Source organism: Bison bison, unplaced genomic scaffold (genome assembly GCF_000754665.1).
Source record: "Bison bison bison isolate TAMUID 2011002044 unplaced genomic scaffold, Bison_UMD1.0 scf7180017864380, whole genome shotgun sequence".
NCBI lineage: Eukaryota > Metazoa > Chordata > Mammalia > Artiodactyla > Bovidae > Bison > Bison bison.
In genome coordinates this window covers 5,159,061-5,178,858 of record NW_011494952.1, presented here as the reverse complement: position 1 = coordinate 5,178,858, position 19,798 = coordinate 5,159,061, and the positions used below count along the sequence as shown (strand labels likewise).

General features: G+C 41.5%; 1 pseudogene; it reads right to left on the bottom strand.

The window, feature by feature from the left end:
- Positions 1-9,402: 9,402 nt before the first annotated feature.
- On the bottom strand, positions 9,403-10,909 carry LOC105001256 (annotated as a pseudogene).
- Positions 10,910-19,798: the final 8,889 nt, after the last annotated feature.

The following is a 19,798-nucleotide window of genomic DNA, read 5'->3' as shown; positions in this document are numbered from 1 at the left end:
GTTGGGAACTGGTACGCTGTCTCTTCCACCCACATTCCAGTGGTCAAAGCAAGTCACCTGACCAAGCTGAAGGTAGAGCTGTGTATTTTGCATATTTTATTTCTTGACACTGCAGAATCACATGGCAAAGTGTGTAGATAGGTAGGCTTCTTCTTCTTTTTTTTAAAATAGGGAACGAGGGAGAAATTGAACAATAATCCACCCTACCACACAGTGTAGTTTTCAGACCTATTCAGAATTAAGCCTTAATCTGAAATCTTAACTCTGTTGGTAGTAGACAACTCTTCACACACTTGCTGGGAAGCTGAAATAATTCTTCTTGGTCCAGAAGAGTGAGTGTGAGCTGTATGTAAATAGAGTGCTATGTTGTATAGACAGATTGTTTCTCATCCCAATGATATTAGGGAGGCAAAGTTTTGTGGCAAGATGGGACTCCCTGTCCCTTCATCACCTTGTCGTCTCCCCATTCTCATCCTGGTGTGAAAATAGGCTGTTTTAAAAACCTATCAGAGTTATGCCATGATCTGCTCTCAGTGTTAGAGAGGAATTAGTTTGTTTCATAGGAACTCCAGTCTGAAGAATGTACATGTCCAGCCTCACCTTACTGGGAAAGGTAGGTCAGGAACCTACCTGTCTGGGTTTGGACAGGATAGCAACAGAATGAACCAGGACTTTGGATTTGAAGTTGAGGGGTTGAAAAGGAAGGCGACCAAGAGAGGAGACTTCTGGATATCCATGTGAGATGGACATAGTAAGAACAGGAAATAAAATGATTACATCATCATATGGATTCTGAGTTCACAAACCATCCAAGAATAGGATGTTTCTTTCAGCATTGCTTGCCCTTTAAGACATCATGCTTTAAAATGTCAAGATTATGATATCTAGATTTTTGACCGTGGACTCTTAGAGGAAAGAGACAAGGGGGAAAGGTGCCTAGGTGCTCTGTTTTAGAGTGTTCAAGGTGGTGAACATTTGCACCAGTCTGGACCAGTGATTAGGAACTTCTGGAACAGGCATCTCCAAGTTTAAAACCCTGCTTTTAAAGGGTTGACTGCCATATTTTTAGCCTTTCAATGCCAATCCATTCTGTGCTTCCACATGTTTCCACTGAGACCCCAAGAACTGAGGTTTAAAAAGCGTTTTGTGTGTTAGTGTCTTCCGTGGCCTAAGGTCACTGGGGACTCTTTCCCATTGTTAGTTAAAAGCTTCATAACTGTGTTCTGTTACAATATAATTAAATACTTGATTAATTGCTTCAGCTCTATTCCATAGAGTATGCAGTTTTCCTGAATCAAAGAGTTTGTCTCAGCACGGTGTCAGAAAGAACATGAAGATTTAAGGTTCATTCAAGCATCAACTCACAGCAAATGCAGGTGCCTTGACTCTTGAGGCTGCTGAATGGTGGGATTAAACAAACATTTAAAGGAGGCGGGGGTGGCAGGGTGGGGGGAGACTGCTAATACTGCTGGACAAGAATGTTCATAAAATGTGTTAAATGTAGAAGAATACAGGGTTACATTTTTATATCCGTCATGTGTGCTCTGGCTTCTGTTTTTGATTTTCCATATTAATTGAGGAAAAAGGTTTCACCTGTACGAGAGAGGTCACGGTGCTGAATGAACTTGGATGTGGAGAAAGTCTTTTCTCACGTACCAAGCAGTCACTAATTAATCACTTTTTGAGAAACAGACACATAGAGGAGTAAGATTGTTTTTAAGGTGCTTGTATTCGGCTAGCAGGTATGGACCTTTGTAAAATATACCCCAATATAGATAAATACTAATAAAAACAAAAATAGAGGCAGTGTGGTTAATGTGGTAGGACAAAGCAGAGTAGGAAAGGAAAGAGTCAGAAAAAAATCACTAAAAATTGATCTTTAAAGGAGAACTAAAAGAATGGGGAAAACGAGAAAAAGGAAAGGTGTGTATAATTCAGTCATCTTTATTAAAAAATTTTTTTTATTATTATATTTTGACCACATGGCACGTGGGATCTTAGTTCCCTGACCAGGGATCAAACCTGCGTCCCTTGCAATGAAAGTGCAGAGTCTTAACCACTGAACCCCCAGGGAAGTCCCCTCAATGTCAATCCTAAATGCATGTCATTGTCACTGACTTTGGTGTTAGTACTGAAGGAAAGCGCCACCTAAGAGAACACCTGGGTTGGAGTAACTGTTCTGCTTTAATTTCTGCTGTATGTGAATTTCAATGTCTTCATCCATAAAATCGACAGGGACCAATACAATAAATCTGTGATCTCTTCCATAGTGTGGATTTGCTTCCAGAAAGCAGCTGCTCAAGGGAGATGGCTTTCTCTTGCATCTTAGCCAAGACCACGTGACTACTTCTGGCCAATAGAATATGAGTAGAATTGTAGTGCATCACTTCTGAAGACGAAGAAGGCAATGGCACCCCACTCCAGTACTCTTGCCTGGAAAATCCCATGGACGGAGGAGCCTGGTGGGCTGCAGTCCATGGGGTCGCTGTTGGACACAACTGAGCGACTTCACTTTGACTTTTCACTTTCATGCATTGGAAAAGGAAATGGCAACCCACTCCAGTGTTTTTGCCTGGAGAATCCTAGGGACGGGGGAGCCTAGCAGGCTGCCGTGTATGGGATCGCACAGAATCAGACACGACTGAAGCGACTTAGCAGCAGCAGCAGCAACTTCTGAAGAGGTGGCGTATCTGATGTATTTACCTTCCCAGGCTCTTTCCTCTTCCTGTGTTGGTGTTGATGATGGTGACATCACAAGGGTGTCTCTGAGAGCTGTTTAGTTTGCATTTGACTCAACGTCAGCCTAAAATAAATGGTTTTGAGTTGCTGAACTTTCTGAATTGCAGCAATTAGTCTACCAGGAATAGTACAAAAATGCAAATAGCCATGCTACCTTCCACATGGTTGTTGAGCGTCTCAAAACTGACAGCAGATGTAGAAAAACATTAGGGATTATTACTGGAAAGAAAGTAAAAACATACCTATTGAAAATTAGTGAATTTATAAGAAAAGCAATTAACTCAGTTTAGGGCATGTTTAAAATGATTACTGCATATAGATTACTATATGCCGGGTAAGAGCATCTTTAGGTCTCAACTGAAGGCCTTTTGTTTTGAGTGCTACCCAATGCTATAAAATAAGAGTTTAATGAAATACTCTGAACATAAACTTGAGGTTCATCATTATGACATCTGACCTATATTCTTTTGTTTGTTTTGTAATGAAATGTGAGTTAACTGTCTCAAGGGAGATAGACCTTGAGTTGGCAATAATTAAGAATAGGATTTAGAGGGGAAAATGATGACTTGGTCAGAAGTGTTTCAGTTACAAGTGATGGACATTTAACGTGAGGTCCCTTGAGCCAAAGGGGGGCTTTATTGATAGACACAGCTGCAGTACTTCGAGGATGCCGCTGAGCCTCAGTGAGGTTCTTTTTGCTGCTCAGCTTCTGCCTTTTCCTGTGTGCTGCTTCCTGTTCCTACCGGGCATTGATTTTTCTTTTCATGGCTTCAAACAACTCCCTGGTTCCCATCTAAACTGTCAGCCATCAAGTCAGGCACTACCTACAAGCTGTTTTATTCCAGGTCCTAACATTTCAGGGTAGTGGGTTACTATGTTATTGAGTTATGTGTTGGTGGGGTGAAGTCACTAACAGTCTGTGCCTGAAGCAAGAATTTATTAGAAAGGAATCATATACACATTTAACAGCCAAGAAAAGTTTTAATGCCAAAGTTATCAATTAAAATAATTACTGTAAAGATGCTCTTTCTAGACTCTTAGGAAATATAGTAGTGAACAGACATGTACTCTGGTTTCTGGGAACTTACAATGAAATGTGAACATAAGACTAACGGGTTGAAAATTTTTTTTAAGGTTGTAATGTCATTTGAATTGTGCAAGGCAGATTTTTATTTACCTTTCCTTAACATATGTGATTTCTCCTGTGATGAAAAGTCTTGAGTCTTAGTATGCAGACTGTGGCTTATATATTTTTGGAGTCTTAACAACTTTAAAACTCTAAAAAATGCTTCTCAGTTTAGTAATCTCATATTACCAATTTCAGCCACATTTTGTAAAAATCTATATGAGGTTTCTTTTAAATTAAGTTTTTTTTTTTTTTTTAAATCTTCACTGTTGAAATCACAAAAAGGGAACCTGTGTCATGGCAACAGAAACTTATCATAAAAGATAATAATGTTTGACTTTGATTGTCTTCCTTAAAATGTTGATACAGATTTAACTGCATTTTTCCTAAAGGATTCTAAAGTCAACATTTGCATGGTCAGAATTTGAGTAAATTTGCCTATATTCTGAAACATTTGATTAATGAATCTTTAATCTCATCCTTTGTTGTCTTACTCTCATCATTCATTATTATTCTTATCAAAAATGTAAGACCACCTAGATTTGGGGTGAGATGAAGAGGGATTGTGTTTTAGAAGCTAAGACTCATAAGAATTTGCTTTCAAGGACACTGAAGAGAGCATCTCAGGTGATGACTGTGGGTATGCTTAGATTCAGTCTGTTTAGGGCATAAACACAGATGATGCTTTGAAACGTTTCTCAAGGATTCTTTCCATGAATTGGGAATGATGCTACATTCCAGGATGAGCTCTTAATCATTCCAAGTATAAGTGCTGGTTTTTTTTTTTCCACCAAAGCTACCAATAGAAAGGAAATAGATGTAAGACAACCCTGATTATTCATTGGAAGGATTGATGCTGAAGCTGAAGCTCCAATATGTTGGCTACCTGATGCAAAGATCTGACTCACTAGAAAAGACGTTGATTCTGGGAAGGACTGAGGGCAGGGGGAAAAGGGGCAGAAGAAGATGAGATGGTTGGCTGTCCTCACTGACTCAATGGACATGAGTTTGAATAAACTCAGGGAGATAGTGAAGAACAGGGAAGCCTGGTATGCTGCAGTTCATAGGGTCACAAAGAGTCAGACACGACTTAGTGACTGAACAACAGCAACAAGACAAGAATCAATTCAGTTCAGTCTCTCAGTCGTGTCTGACTCTTTGCAAGCCCATGGACTGCAGCACGCCATGCTTCCCTGTCCATCACCAACTCCTGGAGCTTACTTAAACTCATGTCCGTCGAGTCGGTGATGCCATCCAACTATCTCATCTTCATCCCCTTCTCCCGCTTTCAATCTTTCCCAGCATCAGGGTCTTTTCAAATCAGTCAGTTCTTCACATCAGGTGGCCAAATACATTGAACTTGCTTCTTCTCTCTCTGAACACCCAAGCTGCACACTCTGGGGCTTCCTAGATATGTAATTAGGATTTGTGGGATGTGATTTGAGAGTCCTCGAAGGGATTTCCTGTCCTCAATGTGTGCCATTCCTTGTTTGCTCAGAGTCTTCGGCATGGAACTCATGCTAAATGGTTATATCACTGTCCAGCTGGAACTCTTCCTTTAACCCGGGAGGCCAGTGGGGTTGAACAAATCTAGAGAGGCATATAAATTGAGTCCAATACCATATATTTATAATTTGTGCTATTAAAAAGGTGGTATATGTCCTATAAAAACCAGGAAAATGAAGTAATACTGTGCTTACTTGTTTGTATTTCTTATTACAAATATAATTACAATGTATTTTACTATTTTGATAACTATCCTATTGTTGAAGATTTACAGTGTTTTAAAATTTTACTCATTTGTACTATATAGCTATATAGTTTTTATAGCTAAATATTTATTCATTTTTTAATTATAATTAAGGATTTTTCCTAAACATGTAACTAATGGGCCAAGGGACATGTCTTAACCTATTTTTTGTCCCCACCACACGGCATGTGAGATCTTACTTCCCCAACTAGGGATCAAACCCTCTTCCCCTGCAATGGAAGCACAGAGTTTTAACCACTAGACTGCTGCCTATGTGCTGCTCAGCTGCCTTCTAGGAAGAGTGCACGAATGTTTACACTCCTAAATTGCCCTCCAGAAGTGCACAGAGCCTAATTATCAGCAGCTTTTCTAAAAAACTCAATGCTCAGTTGTGTCCAACTCCTTGTGACCGCATGGACTAAACAGTCCATGGAATTCTCCAGGCCAGAATACTGGAGTGGGTAGCCGTTTCCTTCTCCAGGGAATCTTCCCAACCCAAGGATCGAACCCAGGTCTCCCACATTTCAGGCGAATTCTTTACCAGCTGAGCTACCACGGAAGCCCCAATATTAAATTCATTTTTAAAATACTGATCATTTCATAGCTGAAACTTTCTGTAACATTTTTGTTTAATTTGTATTTTTACTATTAATGAAGTTAAAAATTTTCAAATTTATTAAATATTTTTTGTTTGTTTTATTATGTTATATATTCTTTGCCAATTTTAGGTTGCTTACAGTATTTTTCTTATTGATTTGTAAAGACTGTTAAGGATAATAGTTTACTATCTTACATATTGAAAATACTATACTTTTTCCTCAGTTTTAAAATATCTTTCACATTTTATATCATGAATTTTACCTAAAGCTTATAAATTTTTAGTTTTTATATGGTCAGATATATTCCTCTTGGATTTCATGATTTCCCTCTTTGATGTGATGTTAAGAAAGATTTTTGAACTGCCAGATTTATGTCTGTATATACATATTTTTTTTTTCCCTAGTGTATTTAGTGCATTTATTGGAGAAGGCAATGGCACCCCACTCCAGTACTCTTGCATGGAAAATCCCATGGACGGAGGAGCCTGGTGGGCTACAGTCCATAGGGTCTCTAGGAGTCGGACACGACTGAGTGACTTCACTTTCACTTTTCCCTTTCATGCATTGGAGAAGGAAATGGCAACCCACTCCAGTGTTCTTGCCTGGAGAATCCCAGGGACGGGGGAGCCTGGTGGGCTGCCGTCTATGAGGTTGCACAGAGTCGGACACGACTGAAGCGACTTAGCAGCAGCAGCAGCAGTGCATTTATAGTTGTAGTTCATTTTATCATTTTGAGGATATTTCATTTTCTTCTGACCCTTATTATTGTTGAGAAATCAGCTATAGATCTTATTAGGGTTTTTTTGGACGGTAATATACATTACCATCTCTGGATTCTCTGAAGATTTTCTCCTTGTCTTTAGGTTTTAGTCATTTTGCTGTGATATATCCAGTAGTTTACTGTGATAAATGTCTTTGTATTTATTTTCCTTGTGAATCTATGTCTTGATATCTTTGATAGGAACAACTGATATGGTATTCCCAGCCCAAGTCTCTTCTGCTCAAGCTTTTTCTTTGTGCATTAATATAGGGTAATCCTTCTCAGACTATCATGGGGCTAGATGAAAGGAAAGGACTTTTGAAAATGGAGAGCGAATGAGTTCACTGCTACAGTGAAGTGAAGTGGAAGTTGCTCAGTTGTGTCCAACTCTTTGGAACCCCATGGACTGTACAGTCCATGGAATTCTCCAGATCAGAATACTGGAGTGGGTAGCCTTTCCCTTCTCTGGGGGATCTTCCCAACCCAGGGATCAAACCCAGGTCGCCCTCATTTCAAGCGGATTCTATACCAGCTGAGCCACAAGAGAAGCCTAAATGTGAGTCTGGACTCTCTGTAAATGATGTCCTGTGTTTATGCTGGGATTGGGGGCAGTGTAAGAGAGAAAGGAAGAAACTATTGTTTTAGCTGGAAGATATTTCACTTAGAATTCTTTGAGTTACCAAGATCCACGCTAACCTATAAAAAAGGGAATCTGTTGGCTCTTATAACTTAAAATTAAGTTGTAATGTTAGCTTAAGGCTTAGCTCGATACAGGAACCCAAATTATGGATTCAGGTCCTGGATTATCTTTTGAAGTCTCCCAGCTACTCTTCTCTGGGTTAGTCTCAGGTTTTCTCTTATGTTGAAAATACTGGCTGTACCAATTCTGACCCATGTCTTTTTGATTCAAGTCTCCCTGGTTTAAGAGTTGTAGCAGAACCATGTCTTATGTGCTCTGATTTGATCCTCGAGCAATTACTATGGCCAGGGAAAGGAAATGTCCCAAATGACTGGACCAGTGTCAGGTGGCACTCCATCCTAGGCTGAGGAGAAGAGTCAAGTCAATTCGACCTGCATTTGTTGATATTGGGGGCATGGGTCATTTGCCAGATGAAAATTGGGGTTCAGTGGTGATCCAGCATCCATTTCCTTTTCCTTTGCCCACCTGAAACTGAAATTGGTTGATTCTAAATTTTCAGTCTCTTACAACTGAGATCATTATCTTTTAAGTTTTGTTAAGTAACTATCTTGGAGTGTTATATGCTCCTGAAATGCCTGTATGTACTCATGCCCTACATCAATTTTTGCAGTTTCTCATTCAAATAATCTGCAATCATCTTATAACTAGAGGGAACTTCAGGGGTTCTGGACCCTGGTGTAAGTTAGAAATAACTGGAGTGCATTTAAGACAAGGGTCCTGGCTTTTCCCTAGAGATTCTGATGTATCTCATCTGATGACTCCAATGTGGAGCTAGGATGAGAATTGTAGGTTAGAAAATTCTGGAGCAGATAAACTAGATAAACTAGATTGTCTTAGGAGTTAAGTTTTAGGCTCTCAACTGTTTGAGAGTTAATTTCCTTTAGCCACCAAGTACTGACATCCTTTATTTCAACATTGATTTTACTTAAAGCTCATTGTAGAGGGAGTGATGGGAATAAAGGTGGGAAAACCTGGAGAGTGAATGTCTGCAAATGAGGTGCTTTTCCTTGAAGATCTTTGTGAACCCACAATAAAAATAACCCACTGAAAATCTACTTGAATTTCCAAAGCACTTATGGGCTAGTATCTAAGCAAAGGGCACATGGGGGACATTTTTCCTTTGATGCTCAGCTGCCTGCCATTAACTGTGTCTAGCTGGTGGACATCAAAAGATAATAGCACTTGTGTGTATATCCAGCTGCCCCATGTTATGGACATTAGTTTTTGATGGTTTCCTTGCAAGACCTATTTTTAATTCTCTAAAAGTGGCCAAGAGAAGAGGTATTGAGCATTTCAAATAAACACACCCACTTAGAAAAATGGTCACCCAGCCAAACCTGGCTAGGGTCTGTTTTGTTGCCACATTGGGTGTAGGCATGATAGGCTCTCAATATTTTCAAACATTTGAACATGGTTTTCAAATGATAATAGATGCAAAATTTAAAAATCAAGTTTTCTCTCTCTCTCTCTCTGTTTTTCCTCTGCCTTAGATAATAAGGGTGAGTCTTTCCATGAATTCTCAGATGCCAGCATCTAGAAGGCTATGGCTGGTCCCAGTAAGTTTGTTTTGGAAGAGTTATCCCCTTAATTTTTTTGCCTTTAAAATATTTAATGGGCAAGAAATGGTATAAAATAACAGCCAGGTCACATAAATTAACATTGTTGTTAATGTTTGTGATCCCCTGGAAAGAGCTCTCTTTCAGGCTGATGCAAACTGCAGGAGAGTTTTCACTGCCTGTTGCATGGAGTGTGATTGGGTTTGGACCATGAACTCATCTTCACATGGTCCAGAGAAAAGAGATGGCTGCCATGTTTGGCAGGCTTCAGATTGCCTTCTAAAGTGGAAGCGGTGACAGATGTCATTTTATTTGGCTCCAAAATCACTGTGGATGGTGACAGTAGCCGTGAAATTAAAAGAGGCTTCCTTCTTGGAAGGAAAGCTATGACCAACCTAGATGGTATTAAAAAGCAAAGATATCATTTTGCCTACAGAGGTCCATCTAGTCAAAGCTATAATTTTTCCAGTAGTCATGTATGGATGTGAGAGTTGGACCATAAAGAAGACTGAGCATTAAAGAATTGATGCTTTCAAATTATGGTATTGGATAAGATGCTTGATAGTCCCTTGGACAGCAAGGGGATCCAACCAGTAAATCCTAAAGGAAATCAACCCTGAATATTCATTGGAAGGACTGATGCTGAAACTCCAGTACTTTGGCCACCTGATATGAAGAGCCAACTCATTGGAAAAGACCCTGTCGCTGGGAAAGATTAAGGGCAGAAGGAGAAAGGGGCAGCAGAGGATGAGATGGTTGGATGGAATCACTGACTCAATGGACATGAATCTGAGCAAACTCCAGGAGATAGTGAAGGACAGGGAAGCCTGCCATGCTGCAGTCCATGGGGTCACAAAGAGTGGGACATGACTTAGTGAGTGAACAACAACATCAAAAATTGCCTCTATCTCAGGGTTGGGCTCTGGCCTTGGTCTTGAGTGATAGGGATTCTCTGGTAAAGTCCTATCTGTTTTCACTTTGGTGACCTTTGACAGCTCCCTAAGGTCAGCGCTCACCCAGCCCTGTTTGTCCAGTACTCACTCATGAAACTTTGCTTGCTCTTTATGATGGTGAAGAGATTGCTGCAGGTCAGAATAATCACTGCAGGTCCAGTACTCTGTGAAAGACTCCACTTTATCTCCCTAAAGAAGTCCAGGGCCAAAAGACACAGAGAGACCAAAAGAACCCCACTGCCACTTCTGAAGAGCATGGAGCAGATACAAGGTGTTGGGAGCAAAATCAGGGTATTGTGCAAGCCCGCCGCCCTCAACACCACATAAAAGGTGGGCAAACCACCTAAACCACTTCTCTGGCCTGACCCCTGGACACACCCCTACCCTCACCCTGTGTAAAGAACAAGTTTGCCCCCACCTCAGGGAGTGAGCGAGCAAGGGAACGTGTTGTTTGTTCTCATCCCGTCTGGGCTGCAGCAGGAGCCCCAGTAAAGTCTTGCCTGGGGGAAAAAAAAAGGGACTTGGTTGGGCACGTTGGTTGAGAAGCTTGCCTTCCTCTAAACACTGCCTTGGGTCCTTCTCCCAGCTGCACAGCATCAACTCCTTCTTGGTCTTACTGCACTAAACTCTTCGGTGATGGGCCACAGCTCTTGGCACAGAAGAATTCATTTTCACCTCCTGCACCTTCAGATTGTCCAGAGTGGTCAACTCCACTGTCCCTGGCATGATGGTGATGGTCCTGATGCTGAGGAGTTGCCTGCTGCTGTGTTGCCCTCATCTCCCCTTCCACCTTAATTTTTGTGTATTAATTTTTGGCCAGACAATAGAGGATAGACTACCTGCAACCTGCCAGTTCTTCATACATGGGGATTGAGATAGAGAGGGACTGATGGGAGCTCATCAGTTCTACATTCCTTCGTCCAGCTCCTCTGTTTTCAGCCTTGCTCATAGTCAAGACTGTCTTTCTTACTCTGTCCCAGAGCCTCTCTCATTCTGTACTATATTTGCAGTGATTTGCACTGTATCTCCTTATGGTAGTTTCTGGACCATGGACTATTCTACTGTTTTATCCATCCTTATGCTTCTAGAGCTTTCCAGTTGCAGAAGTGTAAGGCATTGCCCTCTTCTCCCTTCTCTCTGTTCATATGGTTGTATTCCTTTGTACTGATAGACTCTTTCTGGGTAGGCTTTTGGGTGGAAAGGGAGGTGAATCTCTGATTGGCCATCTTATACCTGAAACTCTTCTGCTCCTTTTTTTTTTTTTTAACTATATCGTGTGTCATTTAATTGTTCATCTTCCCATTTAATGAAGCATACATTAATAGTTGATTTGAGAAGTAAATTTATCCAAATCTCTTAGGTTTATATTTAGGGATATTGGATGAGCAAAGGCATCATTCTTGGAGAGAGAAAAAAAGAAAACATTGTTTCTGTTGCCAAAGTCTCCTGTGAGACCTTAGAAAATAATTTAAAAACCAAATAGGTGAAAGGTTTCACAGTGTATTTTATAACATTTTATTAGAATGATAAATGACTGTAGAATTAAAAGAACGAAGCTTTTTGGCAGACTGTAGGACATTTGCCTAAGAATAAATTACTTTGCAGCTGTATTAACTCTCTTAATATTTGTTACTAGTTTTCACCTAGGACATGATGCCAAGCAGTTCCAAAAGTATGACTTATTAGCCACAGCTCATACCATTTTATCTTTTTTGTTTAATGAAATATGTCTCTCATCTCTATACCAAGAGGAATAAAACTTGATTGCTATGTATTTAGTCCATTCTAGCTTATTTTTCTGATACTCTTAAAAAATCAACTCTATGCCATATGCTATGCACCAGAATGGCTGTAAATAATCATAAAATTAAATGCCAGAATTTACCACTACATGTGGTTTCTCATTAAGGTTTGATGTGGCTTCTTTAAACTGAAAATCGGTGAAGGGTTGATTTCTCGTCTTATCAAGCTGTTTTCTGAGCTTTCTCACTGGCCCACCTACCTGGATATATAATTAACTTCAACTCTCAAAGGCTTCTGGTAGACTTGGGCTGTATCTTTGGGAAAATAAGAAGTTATTCTCTGAAACACATATGTGCTGTAGGAACAGCAACTCCAAAGTATCTTCAGTGGCTGTTCCCTAATATGATGTTGACCATATGTTCTGGATACTCCCTAGCAATCCTGTGTCATGTATCCTGATTCAGGGCTTGGAAAATACAGCCAATACCATATGTAACCCTTACTAAGTAGGGAGAATAGATCAGACTGCTACTGCTAATGAGCTAAATGTCATTTTAAGATGAATCCCAAACTAACCCAGACTGTATCAGTCATTATTTTAGATCATGCCTTTAATTTTCCTTTTAAAATATTGTATTCTAGAAACTTAGAAAATTCCATATAGAGCAGACCATGGTCTTATGGTAACAAATCCATTTAGACGGGAGATTATATAGATTAAAATTAATGTGGATTAGACTATATCTATTTTTGGATCCATTGCTTTGATGATCTTCTTTCAATATTGTTGCATTCTGGAGAATTAGGGGTTTCTGTATAGAGAGGATGGTGGCCCTGTGTTCACAAATCCATTTAAAGATTATATGAATTAAAATTAAGCTTTTCTGTGTATATTTTGTTCTGCTATCATGGTAACAAGTGAAGATCTGTTCCACTGAATAGTGTGTTAATATTTCCACTTCCAAAGGATTTAGTTGCAATATGTTACTCGTAAAAATAGGGATGGTCATTTCAAAGCAAGAATTTTTGAATCCCATTTGCTGTGCAGTGTACTATCCTGGGCATGAGCGTGCCCAGAAATAACTGTCTTGGCTTTTGCCCCAAGCAGATCAAATTCAAATGGTTTGAGAAGAGTGCAACTTTTGGTTAAGTGCTCGGAGTTAGACAGATGTGGGCTTGTCACTCCTTAGCTATGCGACTTGAGCAAGTTCAGTAACTTCCCTTGAGCCTCAGTTTTCTCATTAGTAAACTGGAGGAAATGACAAGTAAACTGCCTATCAGTTCAGTTCAGTTCAGTTCAGTCGCTCAGTCGTGTACAACTCTTTGCAACTCCATGAATTGCAGCACGCCAGGCCTCCCTGTCCATCACCAACTCCCGGAGTTCACTCAGACTCACATCCATCGAGTCAGTAATGCCATCCAGCCATCTCATCCTCTGTCATCCCCTTTTCCTCCTGCCCCCAATCCCTCCCAGCATCAGAGTCTTTTCCAATGAGTTAACTCTTCACATGAGGTGGCCAAAGTACTGGAGTTTCAGCTTTAGCATCATTCCTTCCAAAGAACACTCAGGGCTGATCTCCTTCAGAATGGACTGGTTGGATCTCCTTGCAGTCCAAGGGACTCTCAAGAGTCTTCTCCAACACCACAGTTCAAAAGCATTAATTCTTCGGTGCTCAGCCTCCTTCACAGTCCAGTTCTCACATCCATACATGACCACTGGAAAAACCATAGCCTTGACTAGATGGACCTTTGTTGGCAAAGTAAGGTCTCTGCTTTTCAATATGCTATCTAGGTTGGTCATAACGTTTCTTCCAAGGAGTAAGCGTCTTTTAATTTCATGGCTGCAATCACCATCTGCAGTGATTTTGGAGCCCCCCAAAATAAAGTCTGACATTGTTTCCACTGTTTCCCCATCTATTTGCCATGAAGTGATGGGACCAGATGCCATGATCTTAGTTTTCTGAATGTTGAGCTTATAGACAGTCGTATATAGGTTAAATGAAGTGATAGTAGTGAAGTGCTGGGCGCAGTTTCTGGCCCAGAGTAATTCAGCAAGTATTGGCCAAAGTAACCAGTATTGTCATAATAATGTAGTTCCTGTTAGAATTGATCAGTGATGTTTGTCAGCATCAGGCAGTGCTTCCATTCATCAAAAGGAATCAGTTGAGTTCAGTCACTCAGTTGTGTCCCCATGGACTACAGCATGCCAGGCCTTCCTGTCCATCACCAATTCCCAAAGTTTACTCAAACTCATGTCTATTGAGTCGGTGATGCCATCCAACCATCTCATTTTCTGTTGTCCCCTTCTCCTCTGGCCTTCAATCTTTCCCAGCATCAGCGTCTTTTCAGATGAGTCAGTTCTTCACATCAGGTGGCCAAAGTATTGGAGTTCCAGCTTCAGCATCAGTCCTTCCAATGAATATTCAGGACTGATTTCCTTTAGGATGGACTGCTTGGATCTCCTTGCAGTCCAAGGGACTCTCAAGATTCTTCTCCAACACCACAGTTCAGAAGCATAAATTCTTTGGTGCTCAGCTTTCCTTATAGTCCAACTCTCACACTCATACATGACTACTGGAAAAACCATAGCTTTGACTGTATGGACATTTGTTGGCAAAGTAATGTCTCTGCTTTTTAATATGCTGTCTAGGTTGGACAGGACAGGGAGGCCTGGTGTGCTGCGATTCATGGGGTTGCAAAGAGTCGGACACAACTGAGCGACTGAACTGAACTGTCTAGGTTGGTCATAACTTTTCTTCCAAGGAGCAAGCGTCTTTTGATTTCATGGCTACAGTCACCATCTGCAGTGATTTTAGAGCCCCCCCACCCCCCACCAAACTGTTTCCACTGTTTCCCCATCTATTTGCCATGAAGTGATGTGACCAGATGTCATGATCTTAGTTTGATTGATCAGTGACATTTGTCAGCATCAGGCTATGCTTCCATTCAGCAGAAGGAATAGGATGTATTTGCCTTGGTTTTCTCAGTATTATAGTAGGATGGGAATAGAGTTGAGGGCTGACAAGAAAAGCACAATATTGTGTATTTTTGCTCCCTAATGGTTGGCATCACTAATTCTTAAAAAAAAAAATGTTTACTTATTTGGCTGTGCTGGGTTTTGGTTGCAGCATGCAGGATCTTCAGTCTTCATTGCAGCATGCAAGGTCTTTAGTTGCAGTAAGTAGGATCTAGTTCTCTGACCAGGAATTGAACCTGGGGTCCCTGCTTTCGGAGCATGGAATATTGGCTACTGGGCTACCAGGGAAGTCCTGGCACCACTGATTTTTAGAAACTCTATTCCTAGGCATTTCTTTCAGTCCTATTCACCCCACACTGTGAAGCCCCTACTCTCTTTAATAGTCTTTGCAGATTCCTAGAATACAAATGAATTGCTCTGCTGGTCTTACCCCAGCACCAAACATTAATTCAGGGACCAGCACCAAGAATAAGACAGAAGAACAGAAAAGAAAATTTTTTTTATTGGTTTTTAAATTTATCTATTTAAGGAGCTTTGCAGTGCTATACATTTTTATCACACTGAATGCATTGGCTTTATTGATACAGCTAACTTAAATGAAGTAAGTACCCTACTGGAACATCTGGATTGCTTTGAGTGTGGACTGTCTAAGAACTATCACCACAGTGAACAATGAAGGAGAGATCTACAGGAAGTGCCAGGTGGATTAAGGGATATCCAGTATTCCTTCAGAGAAGACGATGGCACCCCACTCCAGTACTCTTGCCTGGAAAATCCCATGGACAGAGGAGCCTGGTAGGCTGCAGTCCATGGGGTCACTCAGAGTGGGACACGATGGAGCGACTTCCCTTTCACTTTTCACTTTCATGCATTGGAGAAGGAAATGGCAACCCACTCCATTGTTTTTGCCTGGAGAATCCCAGGGACGGGGGAGCCTGGTGGGCTGCCGTCTATGGGGTCGCACAGAGCCGGACACGACTGAAGTGACTTAGCAGCAGTCTTCCTTAGAAACATTTTGTTGCTTCATCAGCAGAATCTAAGACCCAGAGTGATGATCAGGAGAAAAGATGACTATGTACTCATTCTCTAGGTTTATTACTTCTGAGAGACTCATATGATCTTTGCTGGGGAAGACCTTATAGACTGTGCAGTCCAGTGTTTTTCAACATTTATGTGAAAAACTTTGGCAGCTTTTTGTTGATATGGTATCTTCCATAGGGCCCAAGTGTATGAGATAAAGAATAGCCGATCTGAGTGGCAGTGGCTGTGGACCCAGGAGCCTGCCTGCTTGGTTTCCCACTTCTCCTGCTGCATTTGCTACCTTTGCTTTTACCACGTGTTTGTTTGGGATTCCCGGCTTCAGCAATACGTGAACTGTGAACTTCCAGATGTTCAAGCTGGTTTTAGAAAAGGTAGAGGGACCAGAGATCAAATTGCCAACATCTGCTGGATCATTGAAAAAGCAAGAGAGTTCCAGAAAAACATCTATTTCTTCTTTATTGACTATGCCAAAGCCTTTGACTGTGTGGATCACAGTAAACTGTGGACAATTCTGAAAGAGATGGGAATCCCAGACCACCTGACCTGCCTTTTGAGAAACCTATATGCAGGTCAGGAAGCAACAGTTAGAACTGAACATGGAACAACAGACTGGTTCCAAATAGGAAAAGGAGTTCGTTAAGGCTGTATATTGTCACCCTCCTTATTTAACTTATATGCAGAGTACATCATGAGAGATGATGGGCTGGAAGAAACACAAGCTGGAATCAAGATTGCCGGGAGAAATATCAATAACCTCAGATATGCAGATGACACCACCCTTATGGCAGAAAGTGAAGAGGAACTAAAAAGCCTCTTGATGAAAGTGAAAGTGGAGAGTGAAAAAGTTGGCTTAAAGCTCACCATTCAGAGAACGAAGATCATGGCATCCGGCCCCATCACTTCATGGGAAATAGATGGGGAAACAGTGGAAACAATGTAGACTTTATTATTTGGGTCTCCAAAATCACTGCAGATGGTGTCTGCAGCCATGAAATTAAAAGATGCTTGGTACTTGGAAGGAAAGTTATGATCAACCTAGATAGCATATTAAAAAGCAAAGACATTACTTTGCCAACAAAGGTCAGTCTAGTCAAGGCTATGGTTCTTCCAGTGGTCATGTATGGATGTGAGAGTTGGACTGTGAAGAAAGCTGAGCGCCGAAGAATTGATGCTTTTGAACTGTGGTGTTGGAGAAGACTCTTGAGAGTCCCTTGGACTGCAAGGAGATCCAACCAGTCCATCCTAAAAGAGATCAGTCCTAGGTGTTCATTGGAAGGACTGATGTTGAAGCTGAAATTCCAATACTTGGGCCACCTGATGCAAAGAGTTGACTCATTGGAACACACCCTGATGCTGGGAAAGATTGAGGGCGGGAGGAGAAGGGGATGACAGAGGATGAGATAGCTGGATGGCATCACCGACTCAATGGACATGAATTTGAGTAAACTCCGGGAGTTGGTGATGGACAGGGAGGCCTGGCGTGCTGCAGTTCATGGGGTGGCAAAGAGTCGGACACAACTGAGCAACTGAACTGAACTGAACTGAAGTTTTTAAGGACTTCCCTGGTAGTTCAGATGATAAAGGATCTGCCTGCAATGAAGGAGACCTGCATTCAATCCCTGGGTTGGGGAGATCCCCTGGAGAAAGGGAATGGCTACCCGCTCCAGTATTCCTGCCTGGAGAACTCCATGGTCAGAGGAGCCTGGTGGGCTACAGCCCATGGGGTTGCAAAGAGTCAGACATGACTGAGCAACTGACACTACACTACACTAAGTTCTTAAACACCATAAACAATGATGAGCCCATCGAATCCCTTCTTTTTTAATCTATGAAGAAACTAAAAAAAATTGTACATTTATGGTCAAGCTATTAATGTCAAAATAGGTCACAGAACACAGATCTCCTAGCCTCCAAGCCATTATTCTTCCCTTACAGTCTATATCAACCCCATGCAGCTTTTGTCTTTTTCCTTTAAGTGTCTCAGTAGAGAGAAATCAGCTAAGCACAATCTCTCATAAAGGATGCTATTACTACTACTGCTTTTGCTTTTAGAAAACAGGAAAAGAAAAGCAAATGCATCAGTGACGGGAATGTTAATATAATCCGTATGCATAACTGGATCCTATGTGCTTTGCGCTGGGTCTTCTTTGCGCTGGGTCTTCACTGCAGTGCACAGGACTCTCTAGTTGCAGCAGGTGGGCTTTTCTCTCTAGTTGTGGAGCATGGACTCTAGAGTTTGTGAGCTCAGTAGCTGCAGCACCCTGGCTTCTCTCATTGCCCTGTGGCACGTGGGATCTTAATTTTCTGACCAGGGATCAAAGCCTTGTCCCCTGCATTGGAAGGTGATTCTTAACCACTGGACCACCAAGAAAGTCCCCATAAACATACTTTAATAATTGATCAAATTCTGTTCGTGTTTGCTGCTACTGCTGCTGCTAAGTCGCTTCAGTCGTGTCCGACTCTGTGTGACCCCAGAGACGGCAGCCCACCAGGCTCCCCCGTCCCTGAGATTCTCCAGGCAAGAACACTGGAGTGGGTTGCCATTTCCTTCTCCAATGCATGAAAGTGAAGAGTGAAAGTGAAGTCGCTCAATCGTGTCCGACTCTTAGCGACCCCATGGACTGCAGCCCACCAGGCTCCTCTGTCCATGGGATTTTCCAGGCAAGAGTACTGGAGTGGGGTGCCATTGCCTTCTCCGTTTGTATTTGAGGAGATGCCAAATACATGTGTGTGTGTGTGTGTGTGTGTGTGTGTGTGTGTAGGAGAAACTTCTTAAGCTAATCAAAATGATTAGCTGCATATATTCTTTCAGTAGAACAGTGACATTGAATACCTTAGTATAAGGGGATAATTCTGTGATTTCGTCTCTGGAGTTGGTAACATGGTCCCCAAAACAGGATGATAGAGGAAAAAATGAAACTATTTCTCTGGGTACTTATGCCTAGTATTACTGTTACCAAACACAAGTTCGTGTGCCCAAAGCACAGTGAGGCCAAACAAACCGAGTCATGAGAGTTTTAAGCAGAGAAATATTTATTGCAAGGCCACGCAAGGAGATGATGGCTCAGGTCCCCCACACCCTGAACTCCTTGAAGGGCTTCAACAAAGTACTTTTAAAGGCCATTAACTCCAATACTTTGGCCACCTGATGCAAAGAACTGACTCATTTGAAAAGAGCCTGACGCTGGGAAAGCTTGAGGGCAGGAGAAGGGGCTGACAGAGGATGAGATGGTTGGATGGCATCACCAACTCGATGGACATGAGTTTGGGTAAACTGTGGGAGTTGGTGATGGACAGGGAGGCCTGGCGTGATGCGATCCATGGAGTTGCAAAGAGTCCGACATGACTGAGCAACTGAACTGAACTGAAAAGCCAGGGAATGGGGGAGGAATGTGGTTAGTTGTTGCAAATTTGTTGGTGTCAGAATCCTTTGTTATTTGTACCTGTGCGCATAGGTCAGGTCATGATGTTCCTGTAAATCTCCAGTAAAATAAATGTTATTCTCTGTTCTGCAACTTTTTAATCTATGTATGAATGGTCTCTTAAAGGTCAGAGCCCTAAGAATGGGCTCTCACGTATATTTCAGGCCATAGGCAACATGCTTCTACCAAGGTGCAGAGCCAGCATGCCTAAGCACAGGCAACAGAATGCAAAGGTTACAGTAGAAGGAGCAGATCTAATATGGAGTCAGGTGTGTTCTTCCCTAGTACATTATAACTGAAGAAAGGAAAGAAGAAAGTGAATGCAATGTCTAACCTATGTTTTTGCTTCTAGGAGTATAAATTCGTGCCATTTATGGTGCCAGTTAAAAGATTTGGGTGACTAATGATACTTTTACACATGTTCATCAGTGT